This window comes from Centroberyx affinis, unplaced genomic scaffold (assembly GCF_046629955.1).
Source record: "Centroberyx affinis isolate AG114_WGS23_722 - 3 ecotype Tasmania unplaced genomic scaffold, CSIRO-AGI_Caff_v1 ptg001849l_1, whole genome shotgun sequence".
Classification (NCBI taxonomy): domain Eukaryota; kingdom Metazoa; phylum Chordata; class Actinopteri; order Beryciformes; family Berycidae; genus Centroberyx; species Centroberyx affinis.
In genome coordinates, this window is record NW_027280228.1 from 84,243 (window position 1) to 102,363 (window position 18,121).

General features: G+C 41.5%; 1 protein-coding gene across 2 annotated transcripts in view; it reads right to left on the reverse strand.

Annotated features, from left to right (window-relative positions):
* Positions 1–5,819, reverse strand: part of tpst1 (tyrosylprotein sulfotransferase 1) — a 45,545-nt gene extending 39,726 nt beyond the window's left edge. For both annotated transcript variants that reach the window (XM_071529905.1, XM_071529904.1), the window contains exon 1: positions 5,621–5,819. The gene's annotated coding sequence lies outside the window, so the exon portion shown is untranslated. The remainder of the gene's footprint in view (positions 1–5,620) is intronic.
* Between the last annotated feature and the right edge of the window lie 12,302 nt (positions 5,820–18,121).

Below are 18,121 nucleotides of genomic sequence, written 5' to 3' on the forward strand. Positions count from 1 at the left end.
CCGTGGTGGCAAAACAACATTTGTCTTATTCGACTTGCATCATATTCACAACGAGCCACATAGCCTAAATGTTTGCACCAAATCCACGAGGTGGTTTTGAATGTAATGTGATGCCTGCTTCCCTGTCCCACATAAAAACACTGCACACACCCGTAAAAGAAGCAAAGGAGGAGTCGGGGAGAAAAACACATTGGCAGAACAATACAGGGATGGGTTGCCTTATTGTGAAGGGATTGGTTGCACTAGTGTCTAGAGGTTTGCTTGTTCAGGGCCACTATGCGGACAGCACATTGAACAAAACCGGACTGCTCTCTGACGTCTGACATGGAAAGCCCAAATTCTGGCTGGAAGAGCAAATGACTCGACTAAAAACCTGAATGTGAGAAAATGCCATCTTGGCTTACTTTCTCTGGGGAATATGTCTTATTATGCTGTATTGTGACACTGCATTACATCCAGTTCCATTTAAAAACAAAGCAACAGCAGAGCTCAATTGAAAGGTCAGCATTTCACAACAACCAGCACCGCCGCTTCAGGAGATCTGCCTCCCGACAAGAGCCTTCCTCTCGGTCGCACATGAGCGATAATGCACAACCAGTTCTTGGGCAGCCGTCTGAGCCGTGGAAACAGGCTGCTGAGATTATTCTTTCAAATTTTAAAAAGGAGAAATCCCGCCCAATGCACTTAAACATTGTTGACAAAATAGCTATCGGCAATGCATCTTGCATTTCTGGGTCCATTCTGTTGTTTGTAGTGTCATTTTCCTATTTCCGTGGATTTGGAAAAACGTAGATGATGTGACGTCAATATATTTCCAGTGAACTTTTTTCATATCAAGGACCCCTAATTTAGTCCACATTAGGGCCACGGACCCCCATTTGATGAGATTTTGCCTCTCTGACCCAAATATGAGAATATTTGTATTGCTAGATATGATTTTGTCCAGAATTCCATTACTATCTGTATTGTAGGTAGAGAGATAACAGAGAAACTATGATCAAAACAGTCATTCTTCACATTCTATAATTGTGTTAACTTCTTGTAAATGAAGCAATGGTGAAGTTTAACAATTCATCACTTTGCTGGGGACCCGCTGGAAATTCCTCAAGGACCCCTGGTGGTCCCCGGACCCCGCGTTGAGAACCACTGTGCTACACCACTTTTGGAAGCAGTAGCTAAAAAAAAAAAAAAGTGATACTGTGATGGGATACCCACTCTCTAAAAATGCTCTACACACCATGCCCCAGCTAGCTATACTAGCATTGAGAACTAGCTGCTAAAATAGCAGAGTGTAAACAGAGTGGGCTGACATTAATCATAGCAGGCATTTCAATCCGCCAGCCAGACTCCAGAGCCACCGGGCCACCAGCAACAACCCAGACACCTCTTCATTAGCATCTCCTGATGAATTGTGGGTCCATTCTCTAGCTTCCATCCCCAGCAAAACCCAGCCCAGCCACCCAGTACACAATATTAAAGGAATAGTTTGCTCATCTTCTCGTCCTCATGTCAGTAAAAAACACAGGTGAAATATGTATGTCCACATAACACACAGTGAGTTAGCTAGCACAGCTCCATGTCAGCCTTCTCCAAAACAAGTGGGCAGGAACTGGTTCTTTAGAGCAGTGGTTCTCAACGTGGGGTCCGGGGACCACCAGGGGTCCTTGAGGGGGTTCCAGGGGGTCCCCAGCAAAGTGATGAATTATTAAACACAATTAGAGAATGTAGAAGAATGACCATTTTGATCATAGTTTCTCTGTTGTCTCTCTACCTACAATACAGATAGTCATGGGATTCTGGACAAAATCATATCTGACAATAGAAATATTCTCAGATTTGGGTCCGAGAGACAAAATCTCATCAAATGGGGGTCCGTGGCTCTAATGTGGACTAAATTAAGGTGCATGATATGAAAAAGGTTGAGAATCACTGCTTTAGAGCTCCAAAAAGGGCTAAAAATTACATAAAAGTACTTAAAATTAGTGTGAATCTCCATATGCATTAGGCTACATTAGGCTGGAAACATTGATAATGGATCAATGCTGATACCCAGTGGAGGTTCTCCAAAGATCAGGGTTTCCTCACATGCTCCCATGTTTTTGTTTTTTTTACTTTAAGTCCACACTTTTGCATGTCTCTGTCCCTTCCATTTAAACAACAGGTCACAGCAAAAATGGGAACATGAATGCTGAAAGAAACCGACCGCAGTGTGGCAAGAACAAAAAAAAGGATATATGAGAGAAAGAGAAAATCAATATTGTATTGTCATTTCCACACCATGTGAAGTCCATTTGGCACAGCAGTCGTGACATTCATTTCAGCTGAAAGCAGGGCCCAATTTTCCGGTCAATCAATTGTCCCCTCAGACTACAGGCAAAGAGCGGCATTTTATTCACTTTTTAGCCTGAAATTCCATACTAATACCCTATACCACTGCTACCAACAGTTCTCTCTCATTATGGAAAAGCATGGCCCAGTGACTACAACGGGGCAGAAGACTGTACCTAGTCTGCTTCATTTCTTTTTTGACAGGTGGGGGATAAGGAGCTTGTGATCCTGCTACTGCCTCTGCAGAGTGTTAGAGAACAAACTTGCTTCCCTTATCTGTTTAGACTGTGTTAACCGTCATACCCCTCCCAGAGACCACTTCCCGGAACATTTGGCAGAGCTGTTGGTGACACAAAACAGGAAAAAAAAAGCAGCCTCGCTATCAATAAACTCATAGGGTCAGCCTATCACTCGTTTCAAATTTGAAGTGTCTGTTACTTTACAGGCAAGATTTTGCTTATGCTTAGGCTATATAGGTTAGAGTTTATGTGTAGCACACACAGGAAGCATTTGCTCTTAACCACAGCCATCGTCACTGCATGCACACATCTCATTTTAGTGTGTCTACAATAATACAGAAAATTGTGTCACTCTGGTTGCATTTAACACCATCAATTTCAACATTTCCAAGGCTATGCTGAGGTAAATCCACATCAACTTGTTTCTACAACTGCTACAACCAGTATCACAATGCAGGGGTCATAAACAACGAATGACAAACCACTAATCAGTAAAGTGACTGGCTAAGAAGCACGGGGGTGTAAATCTGCCAGGGACTAGAGACAGTATGTGTGTCAGGAGGGGGGTCTGTGTACTGAGTGGGCAGCCTTTAGTCAACTAGTATGAACACACTCTGTAAGCAGAGTGAGACAGCAGTGTGAGCTGGCACTCGTCAAGGTTGTCAGAGTGGGAGTGCTGCTCTGGAAACTGTGTCGTCGTTTCATGAGCTGGTCGAGATGACTTGGCAATGGCATTTACCGAACTTGTCCCCGGCGAGAAGAGTGTGGTGGACCCCATATCGGTTTTGCTCCTCACGCCGCATTCACACAGCAAGCGACATGATCAACAAGTCACCCGAAGTCCATCCATCTCCTATAGAGCTTATTCCGCTTTTTCTGTTTAATTTTCGATTAATGCCACCCAATTAGTGCATTCTCGCTAGTTTTAACTCATCAAAACAATGCCACATTACGAAAGGCAATACCAAAGCAGTGAAAAATACATGATTTCCCTCTTCAAAACTTTGCAGCTGCACTAGACCACTACAGATGCAATTGGAGCCTCTCGCACCCGCCCACAGCCGGTCAGAATAGAGCGACCCATCAGCCCAAGCTGCTCACAGTGTGAACAAGCAATTGGGATGAGCCAGTCAAGGGGATCTACTGTTATCCCTGGTTCTCAGCTTTCCTCCGCCGGGGAGGTTCCATGAATGCGCCCCCCCCCCCAGAGTCGACGACTCCTAGAGCAGGACGCTGTGGAGAAACTTCACAAATACGGGCCGCTGGCGTGTAGTTGAAACGCCGGCTGGGCTCGGCTAGCCCAGACAGCTGCTTGACTGAATATAATAATTGGGATGCAGCAGCGGGGTGTTCTTTTCAGACCAGGAAATGAGGGTAACGGTGCCAGAGTCCAACCGCTCCGGCCCTGCAGCTGTGCAAGCCGACCCACTGAGGCCAGCCAGCCAGCCAGCGCAGGCAAAAGATCTGAATTCAACTGGACTTTTGTCCCCCTCCCCACCCCCACCCCACACCCCCGCCACCCGCCACCCGCCGACCACCTGCACACACACAGCAGATGTGCTCCTGGGCACCGAGTCACTACTGGTCTATGCTCACTGCCAGCCGCTGGAAACGGTATTCTCAGCTTTCTATGACTGCTACAAAGTCTTTTTATGGTGCTCTTTTATGTGATACATACACCTCCTGTAGCAAGCTATGAAAGCAGCTTTCTGTTTGAAGTGAAGCAAAACAATTTCTTTGACACATCAGCCAAGTATTTGCTACATTTGCTTGTTATTCTGACATTAACTTGTCCGGGCTATGATAAACATAGGAAGGGGAATACAAAGGCTATCAACAGTGGTAATGATTTTTACTCAGCAGTCTGAGACATAGCAACGTGGAACAACTGAGAGACTGTACTGTTTGAAAATGATGGACATGTGTAAAATGTGTATATTATTTCCTGTTTGTGTGTAGGCAACATCAGGGTAACAGACTAGTCTTCACTTGGTTGAGACACTCATAGTGAGAGCCTAGTCTTCAACGGGATAAAAAGAAACATTTGTTAGGACACAAGGCCTCGACAAGAAAATATCTAACTCTGCATGTGTGCTGATATGAACTGAACATATATCAACATATATCCTCAACTTAATGTATGGTGTATGTGCTGAGAGTTTGGTCCAAGTAATTATTTCAGCCAGGATAATTTTTTCCAACCCTCATAGCACCTCACAGGCCAAAACACTAAATTATGCAGCCGCGACACGTTCCGTTCTCTCTCGTACGGAAATTCACACCAATTTCTATTCAGAAATCTGGAAATTAAATGTTGCCCTGCTTATCTGCACAAGCACACACCTCGTAGACCATGATTTTAGACATTGTTATGAATCGTTAGGGTCTCCTCGTAAATTCGGCATATAAATGAACCTCCAAGCAGCACTAATTTCAGACTTTTACAGTTCGCTCACCTCGCTCGCTACCGCCCACCGCTGTCTAACGTTATTTTGGCAGAAAAAAAAGATAGTAGGAATAGCAGGGGAGCCAGTTCTAAAAGTGGAATTTAATTGGAATAAGTGCTGCGTGGTGGATTGGGTGTATGCCGCATGGAATAGTTACCGCTACAGACTCGTAAAATGTATTCAGTTATGATTTATGATGTGTGGACGTTTGTCGATAAGCAAGGTAGCATTAAACTACTACATTCGCGGTTACAGTTTGGCGTGACGTCCTCTCCGCACGAGAGAACGGCACGTATCGGCGCTACAATGTCACCATACATCCCCAGCGAAATGTGTGGTGTATTTGACATAGGCTTGATCTATGTGATTATTTGAGCCAGGGTCATTTTTTCCAACCTTCATAGCACTCACAGGCCAAAAGACTGGAAATTATGTAACCCCATTAACGCCCTGGACGAAGAGCTACTTTGTAAAGACTAAGAAAACGACGTAGTACGACTATCCATAACCCTCTTCCAAAAAATGTGTGTTTAATTGTCGCAGCTTGTGGGCTGAGGGGAAGAAGAGGAGAGGGACATTACAGCAACACCACAGCCTCAAACCCACCTAATGCTGCGTATCCGTCGCAGGAGAGTCGGTTTGTCGGTCAGAAAACCTTCCCAGAGTCGAGTCCCGCTATTCGGACGGTCCCGCCGTCCTCTGGAATCACTTTCCGGGCATTTTCTGCGTAGATAGACCGGGGTTAGTTCCAGGGTGGACAGGCTTGTTGCGCTGGTAGACGAGAGATGCACCCAGACGGCTACTACTCGACTGCTCCACTGGCCTTGAGAGATAAGGTCCGATTGGTGTATAATTCAAAGACGTGCGTGTGTCAGCGCTGCTGATTGGTCTACGCGGTGTTGGGTGGGACTAGAGTAGATTTAAAGACACAGTGCCTGCATAAAGGTTCATCCAGGGCTCGCAGGTACAAGGTTTGTTTTTTAATGTCCAGGAAGAAAATTATACGATCATCCACTGACAATAAGTGGTGATTTTCTTTTTTAATAATATTAAGAATACTAAATATACAGATAACAATCTGACTGCAGTATTGTGCATTTGCTAAAGTCATCTGACACCAAAACATCCCCAAAAAATTGGGGACAAGTGGCCTGATGACTGAATCAAGATATTATTAGTAATGTGATAAATTATTAGATAGATAGGTCTCCAAACTAGCCGCTTAGTGGGAAATTTGGTCCTGAATGTTCTCCTGATGTGAATTTATTTAAGATATTGCCTCCAAAAATAGATTTTCTGCTTGATCTTTGCTCTACAACAGTGATTCTCAACCTTTTTTGTATCAAGGACCCCTAATTTAGTCCATATTAGAGCCACGGACCCCCATTTGATGAGATCTGAAAATATTTCTATTGTCACATATGATTTTGTCCAGAATCCCATGACTACCTGTGTTGTAGGTAGAGAGATAACAGTGAAACTAGGATCAAAACAGTCATTCTTCTACATTCTCTAATTGTGTTAACTTCTTGTAAATGAAATAATGGTGAAGTTTAACAATTCATCAATTTGCTGGGGACCCCCTGGAACCCCCTCAAGGACCCCTAGTGGTTCCCGGACCCCACGTTGAGAACCACTGCTCTACATTATGATGATAACAACTTGAAGATGAAATCTGGATGCATCAAATTGATGCCCGAGCATTTGTGCAAATGGAAATTCACGCTTACTCCAATGAATGAATGCAATCATAGTTTTGCATGCTTTCCAGGTTCTCCATCTAAATATCAAAGTAATAAAACTCATCTGAACTTGAGTTTCAAGTTCAAGATTTCCATTTGCAGATGGAATGTACACTGGCACATGAGAGACAATCTAACCGAGGGAAATAAAAGTCTTTGTCAGGTCTTTTTTGGAGCTATACTATCTCATCGCCATGTGAGCGAATAAAAGAAAAAGTCCTGGCCAAGGTCTCTCTCTGTTCTTTCTCTTTCTCTCTCTTTTTTTTTTTAGAGTTTCATGTTGTCTAGCAACAAAGCCAGGCCGGTCAGCGAGCAGCAGCCATCAATTTGGCCTGTTTTTCCTCTTCTTTGTTTTAAACCAAAGCATCAGCATAGCTCTGCCACTTCCAATAAGGATAATCACACATCAGAGAATGCAAGGTAGGTCAGGAGAGGCAAAATCAGAATCAAACGGCATCAGGAATCTGCTCTTGACTGGTCTAGAATCTGTCTGGATTAACACCCACATACTCCACACAATGCAGAAAAAAAATTCTTTCATTGATATTAAGGTATCTGCATGCAATCACACGCAGCGATTGGAAAATTGATAGATAGATAGATAGATAGATAGATAGATAGATAGATAGATAGATAGATCTCTCAATTGGAAATATTGCTCTCCAAGTATGAATCTAAATGAGTCTTATTCATAATCTGGGATGATGTCTCTTTTAATTCTTTAACGATAGCAAAACAGAAGTGCTTATTTGTTTGGTAAGTGAAATTGAAAGTGTAATCTCCATTTTAACAAGTCATTTACTCTATTATTGAGTCCTGGAATCCTGATTTTCTTGAAATAAGTGGCAAAATCTGCCAGTGGTGTTAGATCATTTCACTTGTTTCCAATGCAAATTAATTTGTTTGAAGGATTTTGCAGAATCAAGGGTCATTTTACTGACAGTAGGGGAGACTGGGGACGGTTGCAACCAGTCTTATTCCTCCAATCAGAAAGATGCTAGAGTGATGATCATACTGCACGCGCTCAGTTAGACCCTCCCCCCACCAGAAAGACAGAAGACTCATTCAACATCTGCTGCTGCATTTATTGAAAAAAACTTGTTTTGGAGGAATGAAAGTCATTTTCTTCATGAGCTGTATTTTTGTCACACTGTCCTGACCTTTTGTATGAATTAATCAAAACTGAATCATTGTTTTGTTGACTTCAAAGTGACATGGTGAGCATGTGTCAAGGTCAGTGTGTGTAGCTAGCACATGATGTTCTGTCATGGCTGATAGGGTTCGGGGGACAGTTGCAACAACTTGTTGCAACTGTCCCCAACGCTATCAGCCATATCAAAACAGACCACACAACAGTATTTTTCAACATAAATAAGTGGTTCTCATCGTGGGGTCCGGGGACCACCAGGGGTCCTTGAGGGGGTTCCAGGGGGTCCCCAGCAAATGGATGAATTGTTAAACTTCAGCATTATTTCATTTTCAAGAAGTTAACACAATTAGAGAATGTAGAAGAAAAGACTGTTTTGATCATAGTTTCACTGGTATCTCTCTACCTACAATACAGATAGTCATGGAATGTTGGGGGCTGTTCGTTCGCTTATGAATCTGTGACGAAGGGAGGGGGTGGGGGGGGTGTTTGCTTATTAGCTGTGTCATTCTGGGATGTCTGTGCGCCTTTCAGGGAACCCAAGGTCGCAGTTCACTTTCACTGGAGTGTGACAAAAATCAGTTTTTAAAACAGTTGCAGTTTTGTACAATAAATACATGTTTAATAAAAGTTTGTTGCATTGCAAATTGTTCCATTCTTCCTGTCTAACACTGAAATATGGAGAGACTGAATAGCATCTGTAACATCTGCACATTGACTCAAGGTAGGCCTAAACAAACAAAACTCAATAACTGTTATTTGATAAATATTACTAAATAAATAAATGATACTATAATATTACTGTATAAATAAATAATACTATAATATTACTGTAAAACAATACATATTTTCAGAATACTATGCTCATTGAGACAAAAAGCAAAAGTTAATTAATGAAATTTAATGTATTTTTAAGTTGCAACTGTCCCCAGGGTTGGGGTCAGTTGCAACATGTGACTTCTTCCATTCAAATAAATATTGTGAACAATATGTCATATGTAATCATCTTTAAATGGTATGGTTAATTAGCAGACAGATGTAAGTTTAATATATAAAAATTTGGTTGGTCTAGTCCAAATAGTCTCTGAGTAACTGAGAGAAATGCAAAAAGTGTTGCAACTGTCCCCAGATCTGCCTTATTCTGACTGGTTTCAACAGACTGACACTCATTTCTAGAAAACTCCCGAAACAAGTGAAACCGCATCGGAAACAAGTAGAGTTATCTCTCCTCGCTGGCAGAATTTCTCTCTCGGTTTAAGAAAAATAAGATTTGAAGGCCGAATATGAGGCTAAATGACTCGTTAAGATGGCTGTTTTTTTGCCGGGCAACGAGGGAAGACAGAAGCTCAGTTATCTTTGACTGGAGGTCAGAGAGGGAGAGAGGGAGAGAGAGGGAGAGAGAGGGAGAGAGCGAGGCTAAAAGCACATCAGGCCTCGGAGGGTAATGGGGGGGAGGGCGGATCGAGCCTCTCGGAGAGAAAGAGATTGCTTTCAGTCTCGGAGACATCTCTCACGGCGGCTGATCCTTTGAACTTAGCGACAGAGGGAAAAAAAAAAAAAAAAAAAAACAAAAACACAATGTCCAGTGATCAATGATGCCATTATGGCGGACGCTCTGGTTTCAGTCACGCTGAACGGTCGGCGGAGAGCAGCACTCAGCGTCTCTGGCGGAGTTCAAAAGTGCATGTTAACTGATCTGAGTGGGCACCGAGGAAAACTGAGACCATATGAAGGTTTGACCGATGTGGGCTTTCGAAGTCCGATATTGATATGACCAATTATAACCAATTCTAAATAAACCAATAGCTGACATTTTGTGCTGATATTCAATATCTTTAAATTGGACCGTTTTTGTGCGCAAAAATTTCAAGTATCCAGTGTTTCATTGTGGAAAAGCCTCTGAAACAGCATTTAGACCAGTGGTTCTCAATCTGGGGTCCAGGGACCACCAGGGGTCTTTGAGGGGGTTCCAGGGGGTCCCCAGCAAATTGATGAATTGTTAAACTTCACCATTATTTCATTTACAAGAAGTTAACACATTAGATAATGTAGAAGAATGACTGTTTTGATCATAGTTTCTCTGTTATCTCTCTACCTACAATGCAGATAGTCATGGGATTCTGGACAAAATCATATGTGACAATAAAGAATATTTTCAGATCTCATCAAATGGGGGTCCGTGGCTCTAATATGGACTAAATTAGGGGTCCTTGATATGAAAAAGGTTGAGAATCACTGATTTAGACCATCACAGGACACTAAAACTCTCCATTGAAACCCAAACTACTGAAATTCCAGCAGAGCAGGCAGCTACAGGTAGGGAAAACTTTCCGGTAATAAACAATGACTGCTCAACCGCTTTGAAAAAAACACTTTGTTAGTCTATTATTTCTTACAAAAATGCTAATGAGCAAACCTTTGTGATGCCACAAAGTTATGGAAGTCCAAACGGCTCGTTTAGAGGCTCGCTTTTCTAATATGGATTGTGTGGATTTAGTTGGCGACCGTGTGTTTTGATACTTTCACCATGTCTGAATCCTGTTTTACACCATATGGGACCTTTAAGGCAGAGTGACCCAGCACACCTATTCAATAGTAGGGGAAATTCAGGGATACATTACTGCCTTTAAATAAAGAATTCATTTACAAAACGCATTACTGAACAGGAAAAATGTCATTGCGGGTTTTACAGATTGTTTTAATTGACGATATATATCGAAATTCAATATATCACAATTTCACAAGCTCTCCATTGAAATTTTATTATTTGCAATTTGTGATGACATTTATAAATTGTTGTTTACATTCTAGCGAGCCGATGCCTTTGCTGGAAAGATTTGTGGCTCAGAAATAAACAGAATTCTGCACAGTCACTCTGAACTTTTATTTGTGACGTCGTATCTGTATTGAATTATGAACCCCATATCGCATATCAAACGGTATCGCAAGATAAGTGGATCGTCCCATCCCTAGTTTTAATGTAGTCAGGGAAGAACATCTATGACAATGATTCTCAACCTTTTTCATATCAAGGACCCCTAATTTAGTCCACATTAGGGACACAGATTTGATGAGATTTTCTCTCTCAAACCCAAATCTGAGAATATTTTTACTGTTAGATATGATTTTGTCCAGAATTCCATGACTATCTGTACTGTAGGTAGAGAGATAACAGTGAAACTATGATCAAAACAGTCATTCTTCTACATTGTCTAATTGTGTTAACTTCTTGTAAATGAAATAATGCTGAAGTTTAACAATTCATCAATTTGCTGGGGACCCCCTGGAACCCCCTCAAGGCCCCCTGGTGGTCCCCCACTTTGAGAACCACTGCTCTATGATATCAGCAGGGGGACCACATGACTGGCCGATATCTGATATTTAATAAAAGGCCAAGATCGGCCCTGTATATTGGCCCTAACCCTACACAATACACATAGTCAACGTACACTCGGCGGCTTTAGGCAGCGGAACAAGAACGCTCTGTCTGTCCCACAGTGTTGACTGCAACAAGATCTGCTTGTTTCATCTCCTCACATGCTTTGGCCAACACCCAGATTTCCCATGAGGCTCGTTTACAGCAGAGCGGTAACAATGCGCGGCGTGGAAATCAGGTCCGCCTGCATAGTCCTTTGAGATTCGGACACCGCAAAAAAGGGCCACTGACTTCTCCGGCTGAGAGAAATGTAGGTTTTTTTTCCCCCCCCGTCGAACAAGATGTCACACATGCTGATACGGCTCTGCTGAAGGAGATGGGGGGGTGTGGGGGGGTGTGGGGGGGGCAAAAATAGCCGCTGCCACAATGCATCCCCAGGAGACTGTACTGTATATGAAAAATGTATTTCCAAGGGCTTTGTGCGGCGCGTGAGAGCGGATGAGCCTCGGGCATAAAATGGGAGGAAGTGACAGCCGGCGCAGCGGTGCGGCGTCCCACAATGCCCGGCTCCTTGGGGGGGGGGGGTAGAGGTCGAGGTGTTGAGGGAAGAACTCGCCTTTTGAGAAACTTTTTTTTTTTTTTTTTGGGAGTGCAAAAAAAAAATCTGTTTCGCTCTTTTGCGGTTTGACTTTGCTCCATCCAGTAGAATCGACATGGAGGCAGAACTCTTGTTCATTTTCCCATCTTTTTTTCCATCATACCGATTGATTCTGACCAAAATCTCATCAGTATTCACTATAAACCTACATACATCTTGCTTGCCTGGGTGCAGCTCTCCAATCCAGTCCTAACAGGCCAAACATCAACCCCAAAGCAAGTCTTTTTCAACATATTATCTTGTTTCCAGACCGATCAAGCTGATTGATTGATTGATCGATTTTATTTGACAGTTTCATTTTAAAAACACCGGCTCTGCCAAGGCATTGAGTGAATACATAAAAGGAAAAAGTCAGGATAACACAATAAAGCCCAGAGGCTTTTTTCCATTGTGGTCCCTTTGGGGATGGGGGGGGGGGTGTAGGGGAGGGGTCAGGGCGGCAGATCTGACATGGCAAGAATGACACAAAACATTAATCAAAACAATAATACAATACACTCAAGTTCTTCACAGTATTAACAACATAAATCACGACCTCAGGGCTTCTTTGGACAATGCTTGGCCCTACTTGCTACTCTGTTAATAAAACTAATTAAAAACTCTGTACATCAGAGATAAATACATCAATATATCAACATTACAACACAGCCTCCTCAGCAGATTATATACAAGTCTGGGTCTGTCCATGATAATTAAAATAATCAAAAACAAACCAAGAAAATAAAATATAGAAAGACACCCTATTATCAGACATAATATCCTACTATAAATAACCTCTGAGCCAATTCTTAAGTGCCAGCTTGAAACCTCCCAAGCTGCTTATGATTTTAAGATTTCCTGGCAGTCTATTCCACAGATTAACTGCCATGTACAAAAAAGTTTCCTTCCCCAGGTTACTCTTAAACCTGGGAGGAACAAAGTCAGTGGAACTGCCGCTAGTGGAATAGCTGTGAATATCCCTCACCTGGATGAAATAAAGGTAAACTAAGCTAAACTAATGTTGTGATATTTTTAAGCAAATTATCTCACTGCACTGGCAGATCATGTTTTCAATCCATTTCACTTGATTCCTGCCAATATGAGAAATCATCATAAAAACAATGAAGAAAATCGGGAAACAAGAAACTTTCTCCGAGATAATTTCACTTACATTTACATGTACTTTTTCAAGTAAATGTCCTGAAACAAGTTCTGCTGATAAAAAGTCAAATCTGTTGAAACCGGTCAAATTATCTGCCAGTGCAGTGAGATGATTTCACAGAAGAAAAAAAAAATCCTAAAATAAGCTTGATAAGTCTGGTTACAAGATAAAGTAATTTAACAAGTTTGTCGTTAAAATTGTACAAGAAAGTAATTATGTTAGATCATTTACTGACTTGTATTGTTTCATGTTTTATACTCTCTGATATGACCTTATATCATATTCTATGTCATGTGAGCTGTCTTTACTGTTCTTTCTAAATTTCTCTTTCTCCCCTTGTTTTATACTATCTGATATGATATTCTATCATATATGTGATGTGAACTGTTTTACTGTTCTTGTAAATTTCTCTTTTTGTAAAGTGTGTTGGGACTTGTGATAACACACTTTAAATAAATTGAACTTTGGAACTTCAAACTTGTACAATTAGGCAGAATATACAGAATTAATTCCCATTGCCACATTTTCTCCTCATTATGTTGACTGACTGATCGGGTCACGCTTTCCAGATATGTACACGGCTTCTCGTTGATCATGGAAAAATATTCTATTTGGATTACGCCCGCTGACATGTGTGGCGGGTTGTTTACTGGAATGCGTTTCCTGGCGAGGGGTGAGCATGTCATGTGATGCCCGATGAGCAGCCGCGTCCATCAGACTTAAGAAAAGCTGAAACCTCAAACCTTTCTCTGTGTTTTCCAGAGAGAAAGAATGCAGCCTTGATTGACAGAGCGGTTTGCCGGCCTCACCCTGCAGTGCATCTCCCCCGGTGTTTCTGCTGCTTCTCTGTCCAGACAGTGAGCGTGGGGTCCTGAACTGCACTTCTCTAAATTGAAGACAAATGTGTTTTTTTTTTCCCTCCTCTCTGTTGTGAAACGCTGGCTTTTGGCTTCACTGCAGCGGTCTCAGAGTTGTTTTATCGCCTATTATAACCGAGAAATAACTTTTGGTAACACTTTCTATGACGCCCATGTCTATAATGCATTATAAACATGCTTATAATGCGTTATAATCTGCTTATAGCACTGTATAATTATAGTTATAAGCACTCATAAATATTCAGAATGGTTTATAACAATAATCATAAAGCATTTTATAATGACTTATGAGGTCAAGTATCATAATACTTCATAATTGCTGGTCACTCACTGACATTTTTTGGGGGAAATATTACATTAGTGAAATGTAAATGTCCATCATTCAGTTGTGTCAAATTGGAGTACTTTACCAGTACTCAGTTTATTGTCTGTTATGACCTGTTATATACAGCTACAGGTATAGTAGAAATTGTTTCAGTTATTATCTATAATTTGAGTCCATTGAGTCTTTAGAGTGAGTTTTTGGGGGAAACATTACATTAGTGAAATGGAAATGTCCATCATTCAGTTGCTCATCATCAAAAAGTTGTCAAATTGGAGTATTCAATTCATTGTCTGTTATGACCTGTTAAACAAATAAATTCATTTTACAACGTTTTGTGTGTTGTTTTTGCATAGATTTAATGATATTTTTTTTCACTTTACTTAAAGCAAACAATGACCACTTATAGTGACTTATAACCAGCTTGTAATGTATTATATCTGCCTATACCTCAGGAATTTCATTACTTTACTTAAAGCACCCAATGACCACTTAGAGTAACTTATAATCACATTATAATGCAATATAACAGTGATTGTAATGTATTACAACTATGAGAATTATAATACACTATGATCCTTGCAAAAAAAATGTCAGTGAGTGACCAGCAATTATGAAGTATTATGATACTTGACCTTATAAGTCATTATAAAATGCTTTATAATGTGTTATGATTATTGTTATAAAGCATTATGAATATTTATGAGTGTTTATAACTATAATTATACAGTGCTATAACACATTATAATTATGTTTATAATGCATTATAGACATGGGCGTCATAGAAAGTGTTACCATAACTTCAAATAACAATCGGCTCTCCTCAAAGCCATAAGGATTTGCAGTGTTGGAATCGTTCTCCTGATCTTAAATCAGCTGTGCATCAGTTGCTGTGGCATAATGATAACGCAGCGAGAAGTTGATTGAAGCCATTAACGCTGCGAAATGCAATTCCTCACCGAGGCCCTTCATTGTTTTAGACCCTGATCTCTTCCAGATGGAAAGAAAGTGGACTTTTTCTCTGCGGATATCCCGCCTTGGCACTTCCAACACTGTCACACACATCAGTCTGCTACAGGTCGAGGTCTACGCAGGGTCGTGCTGAAGTGCCAGAGCGGGATATCAGCGGAGAAAAGTCCATTTTTTCCCCCCATCTGGAAGAGATCAGGATCCCATGACACGCATGATTTTATTTATTCTTTTCAGTTGGCAAGCTTGACACATGGATTCAGCAGGCTCAGCTGTTACCAGACAATATCCTCATCCCCTTTGACAACTTCTCCTCTGTGTCTGTCTGCACTGTATGCACTGCAAAAAATACCCATCTATCCAATATCTTAAAAAGTCATGTAATCTAGTTTCTTAAAACAAGCGCAGAAATCCAATACTTGCTTCCGATGCAAATCAAAAGGTCCTCTGTGTCGTAGTGTCAGTATATCATTGTCAAATTCCTTGGTAACTACTGTAAACAAATGAGACCGTGGTGGAGACCATTGGCAGCCTCTATCTCACCCCAGTGGTATTGTCAGTGCTAGTGTTTCTCCACATTAAGACTACATTTCCCATAAATCCCCTTGCTTCCCGTCTCCCCTCCCCCTCCCTGAAGAGGATAAACATGTTGGAAGTGATTTTTTCCCAGTGGTGGAAGAAGTACTCTGATCATTTACTTAAGTAAAAGTACCAATACAGCAATGTAAAAATACTCCATTACAAGTAAAAGTCCTGTATGAAAAATCCTACTTAAGTAAAAGAACATAAGTATTAGCAGCAAAATGTAGTTAAAGTATTAAAGTAAAAGTAGAGGTTTGGTCCCTCTGACTGATATTTTATTATATATGACATCATTAGATTATTAATACTGAAGCATCAGTGTGTAAGCAGCATGTTACTGTTGTAGCTGCTGGAGGTGGAGCTAGTTTGAACTACTTTATATACAGTTAGCTAGTTTAGTCCAGTGGTTCCCAACCTAGGGGCCGGGCCCCTCCAAAGGGTCACCAGATAAATCTGAGGGGTCGTGAGATGATTAATGGGAGAGGAAAGAAGAAAAAAACAAAGTTCTGATACACAAATCTGTTTTCAGTTTTTGGACTTTTTCTCTAATCTTTGATTTTTGCTGAAATATTGCATCGCTTGAACATTTATTGAAATGAAACCATGTGAGGTTTAGAGGGAAAAATCACTATTTGGTGGAGCTGTTAACAACTCATAGACATCTGAAATGTGACCCGACTACACACTGCTTCTTGTAAGACGTCAAAAGCCAAAAAGGTTGGAAACCACTGGTTTCATCTTTAACAATGTGTTGTATTTTAAAAGCTTGTTATATTATCCATTGTGTCAAATCTCCATCTGAAAAGTAACTAAAGCTGTCAAATAAATGTAGTGGAGTAGAAAGTACAATATTTCCCTCTGAAATGTAGTGGAGTGGAAGTATAAAGTAGCATCAAATGGAAATACTCAAGTAAAGTAGAAGTATCTCAAAATTGTACTTAAGTACAGTACTTGAGTAAATGTACTTAGTTACTTTCCACCACTGATTTCTCCATTGGCCTTTCGCTCTCGCCACTGCTGGAAACTAACTATTGTCTCCAAATGAATGTGGTTATGATTTCTTTTAAACACCCGCTTTAATCTAAATATGAGGAATAACACACACAACAGGAAAAGCGTGTGGACTGTGACTCGCGCCTCCCTCTGACTCCTGTGAAGAAATGCCCGCTGTGTGTAAAAACCCTCTACACTCCTGCTCGTGTTTTTCCCTGCACTCGGACAGTTTCACTTCTCCTCGGTGTGTGAAACGCTCGGCCCAAAATTCCTCTCCCAGGCTCCTCGCTTTGTGCTTATCGAGGCGTTTTTTCTCCGGCCTGTGTCGTCAGCCGTCTCCTTTCTGCACAACGGGGGGGGAGGGGGGGGGGGCAAAAGGCGCTTCGATTCGGGGCGCCTTTCCGAGCCGGGCCGTCTCCGTGGAAATGAACGGAGGACAATCGAGACAATATAAAAGGAGGAAGAAAAGGCGGCGTGTGAGCTTTTTTTTTTTTTCGGCCGAAGCCGGCGCGTCTGAGCCGCCGCCCCCGAAGGCCTCTTCTGTCCCGAACGACCGGCTCCTTCCGCCCGGTTCCCAATTAGCAGCGGTGCATCTGGGCTGATTAGTCAACAGCTTTTCAACCCCTGCCAGCAAAAAGAAGGCAAAAAAAAAAAAAAAAAAAAAACGAGAGAAGGAGCTCTTGGCCCAGATACCTAACTATTCAAAGTCGGAACGGGGGTAAAAGTGGCACGCAGCAAATACAAAGGCAGGAACGATGGAAGGCCGAGATCGCCTTCCGAGGGGCGACGGAGGAGGAGAGAGAGAGAGAATCGTTCAGTTTGGAGAGAAAAGGAGTGAATTTAGTCGGAGGTGGAGTTTTTCGGCAGATGCATCCGGTTTTAAACGTGCAAAACAACAGCAGACTTAGCGGTTCCTTTGGGAAGTGAAGATCAAATTCTCATACAAATACGATCATCATCATTCCTTATCAAACATTACAACTGCACAATGTGTTTAATGACATCACAGGAATAAACATCCCCACAGATCACACAGCTATGATAAAGGTCAATAAAAACAAACTCAAATTTATTAGACTTGCCCTTATCACAGCCAATGGAAAGATGAACAACCACCTACATCTACTAGATGGACTAATGAATTAGCGTCATGTATACCAAATGAAAAGATAATGTATAACCTGAAGGGAAAGCCTGGAGAGTTTAAAAAGATTTGGGCTGGTTTTCTAACATTTCTGGAGACAGAGTCCACAACATAATACTCCTTTTATATTCAAGCAAGTATTGAATCCAACTGTC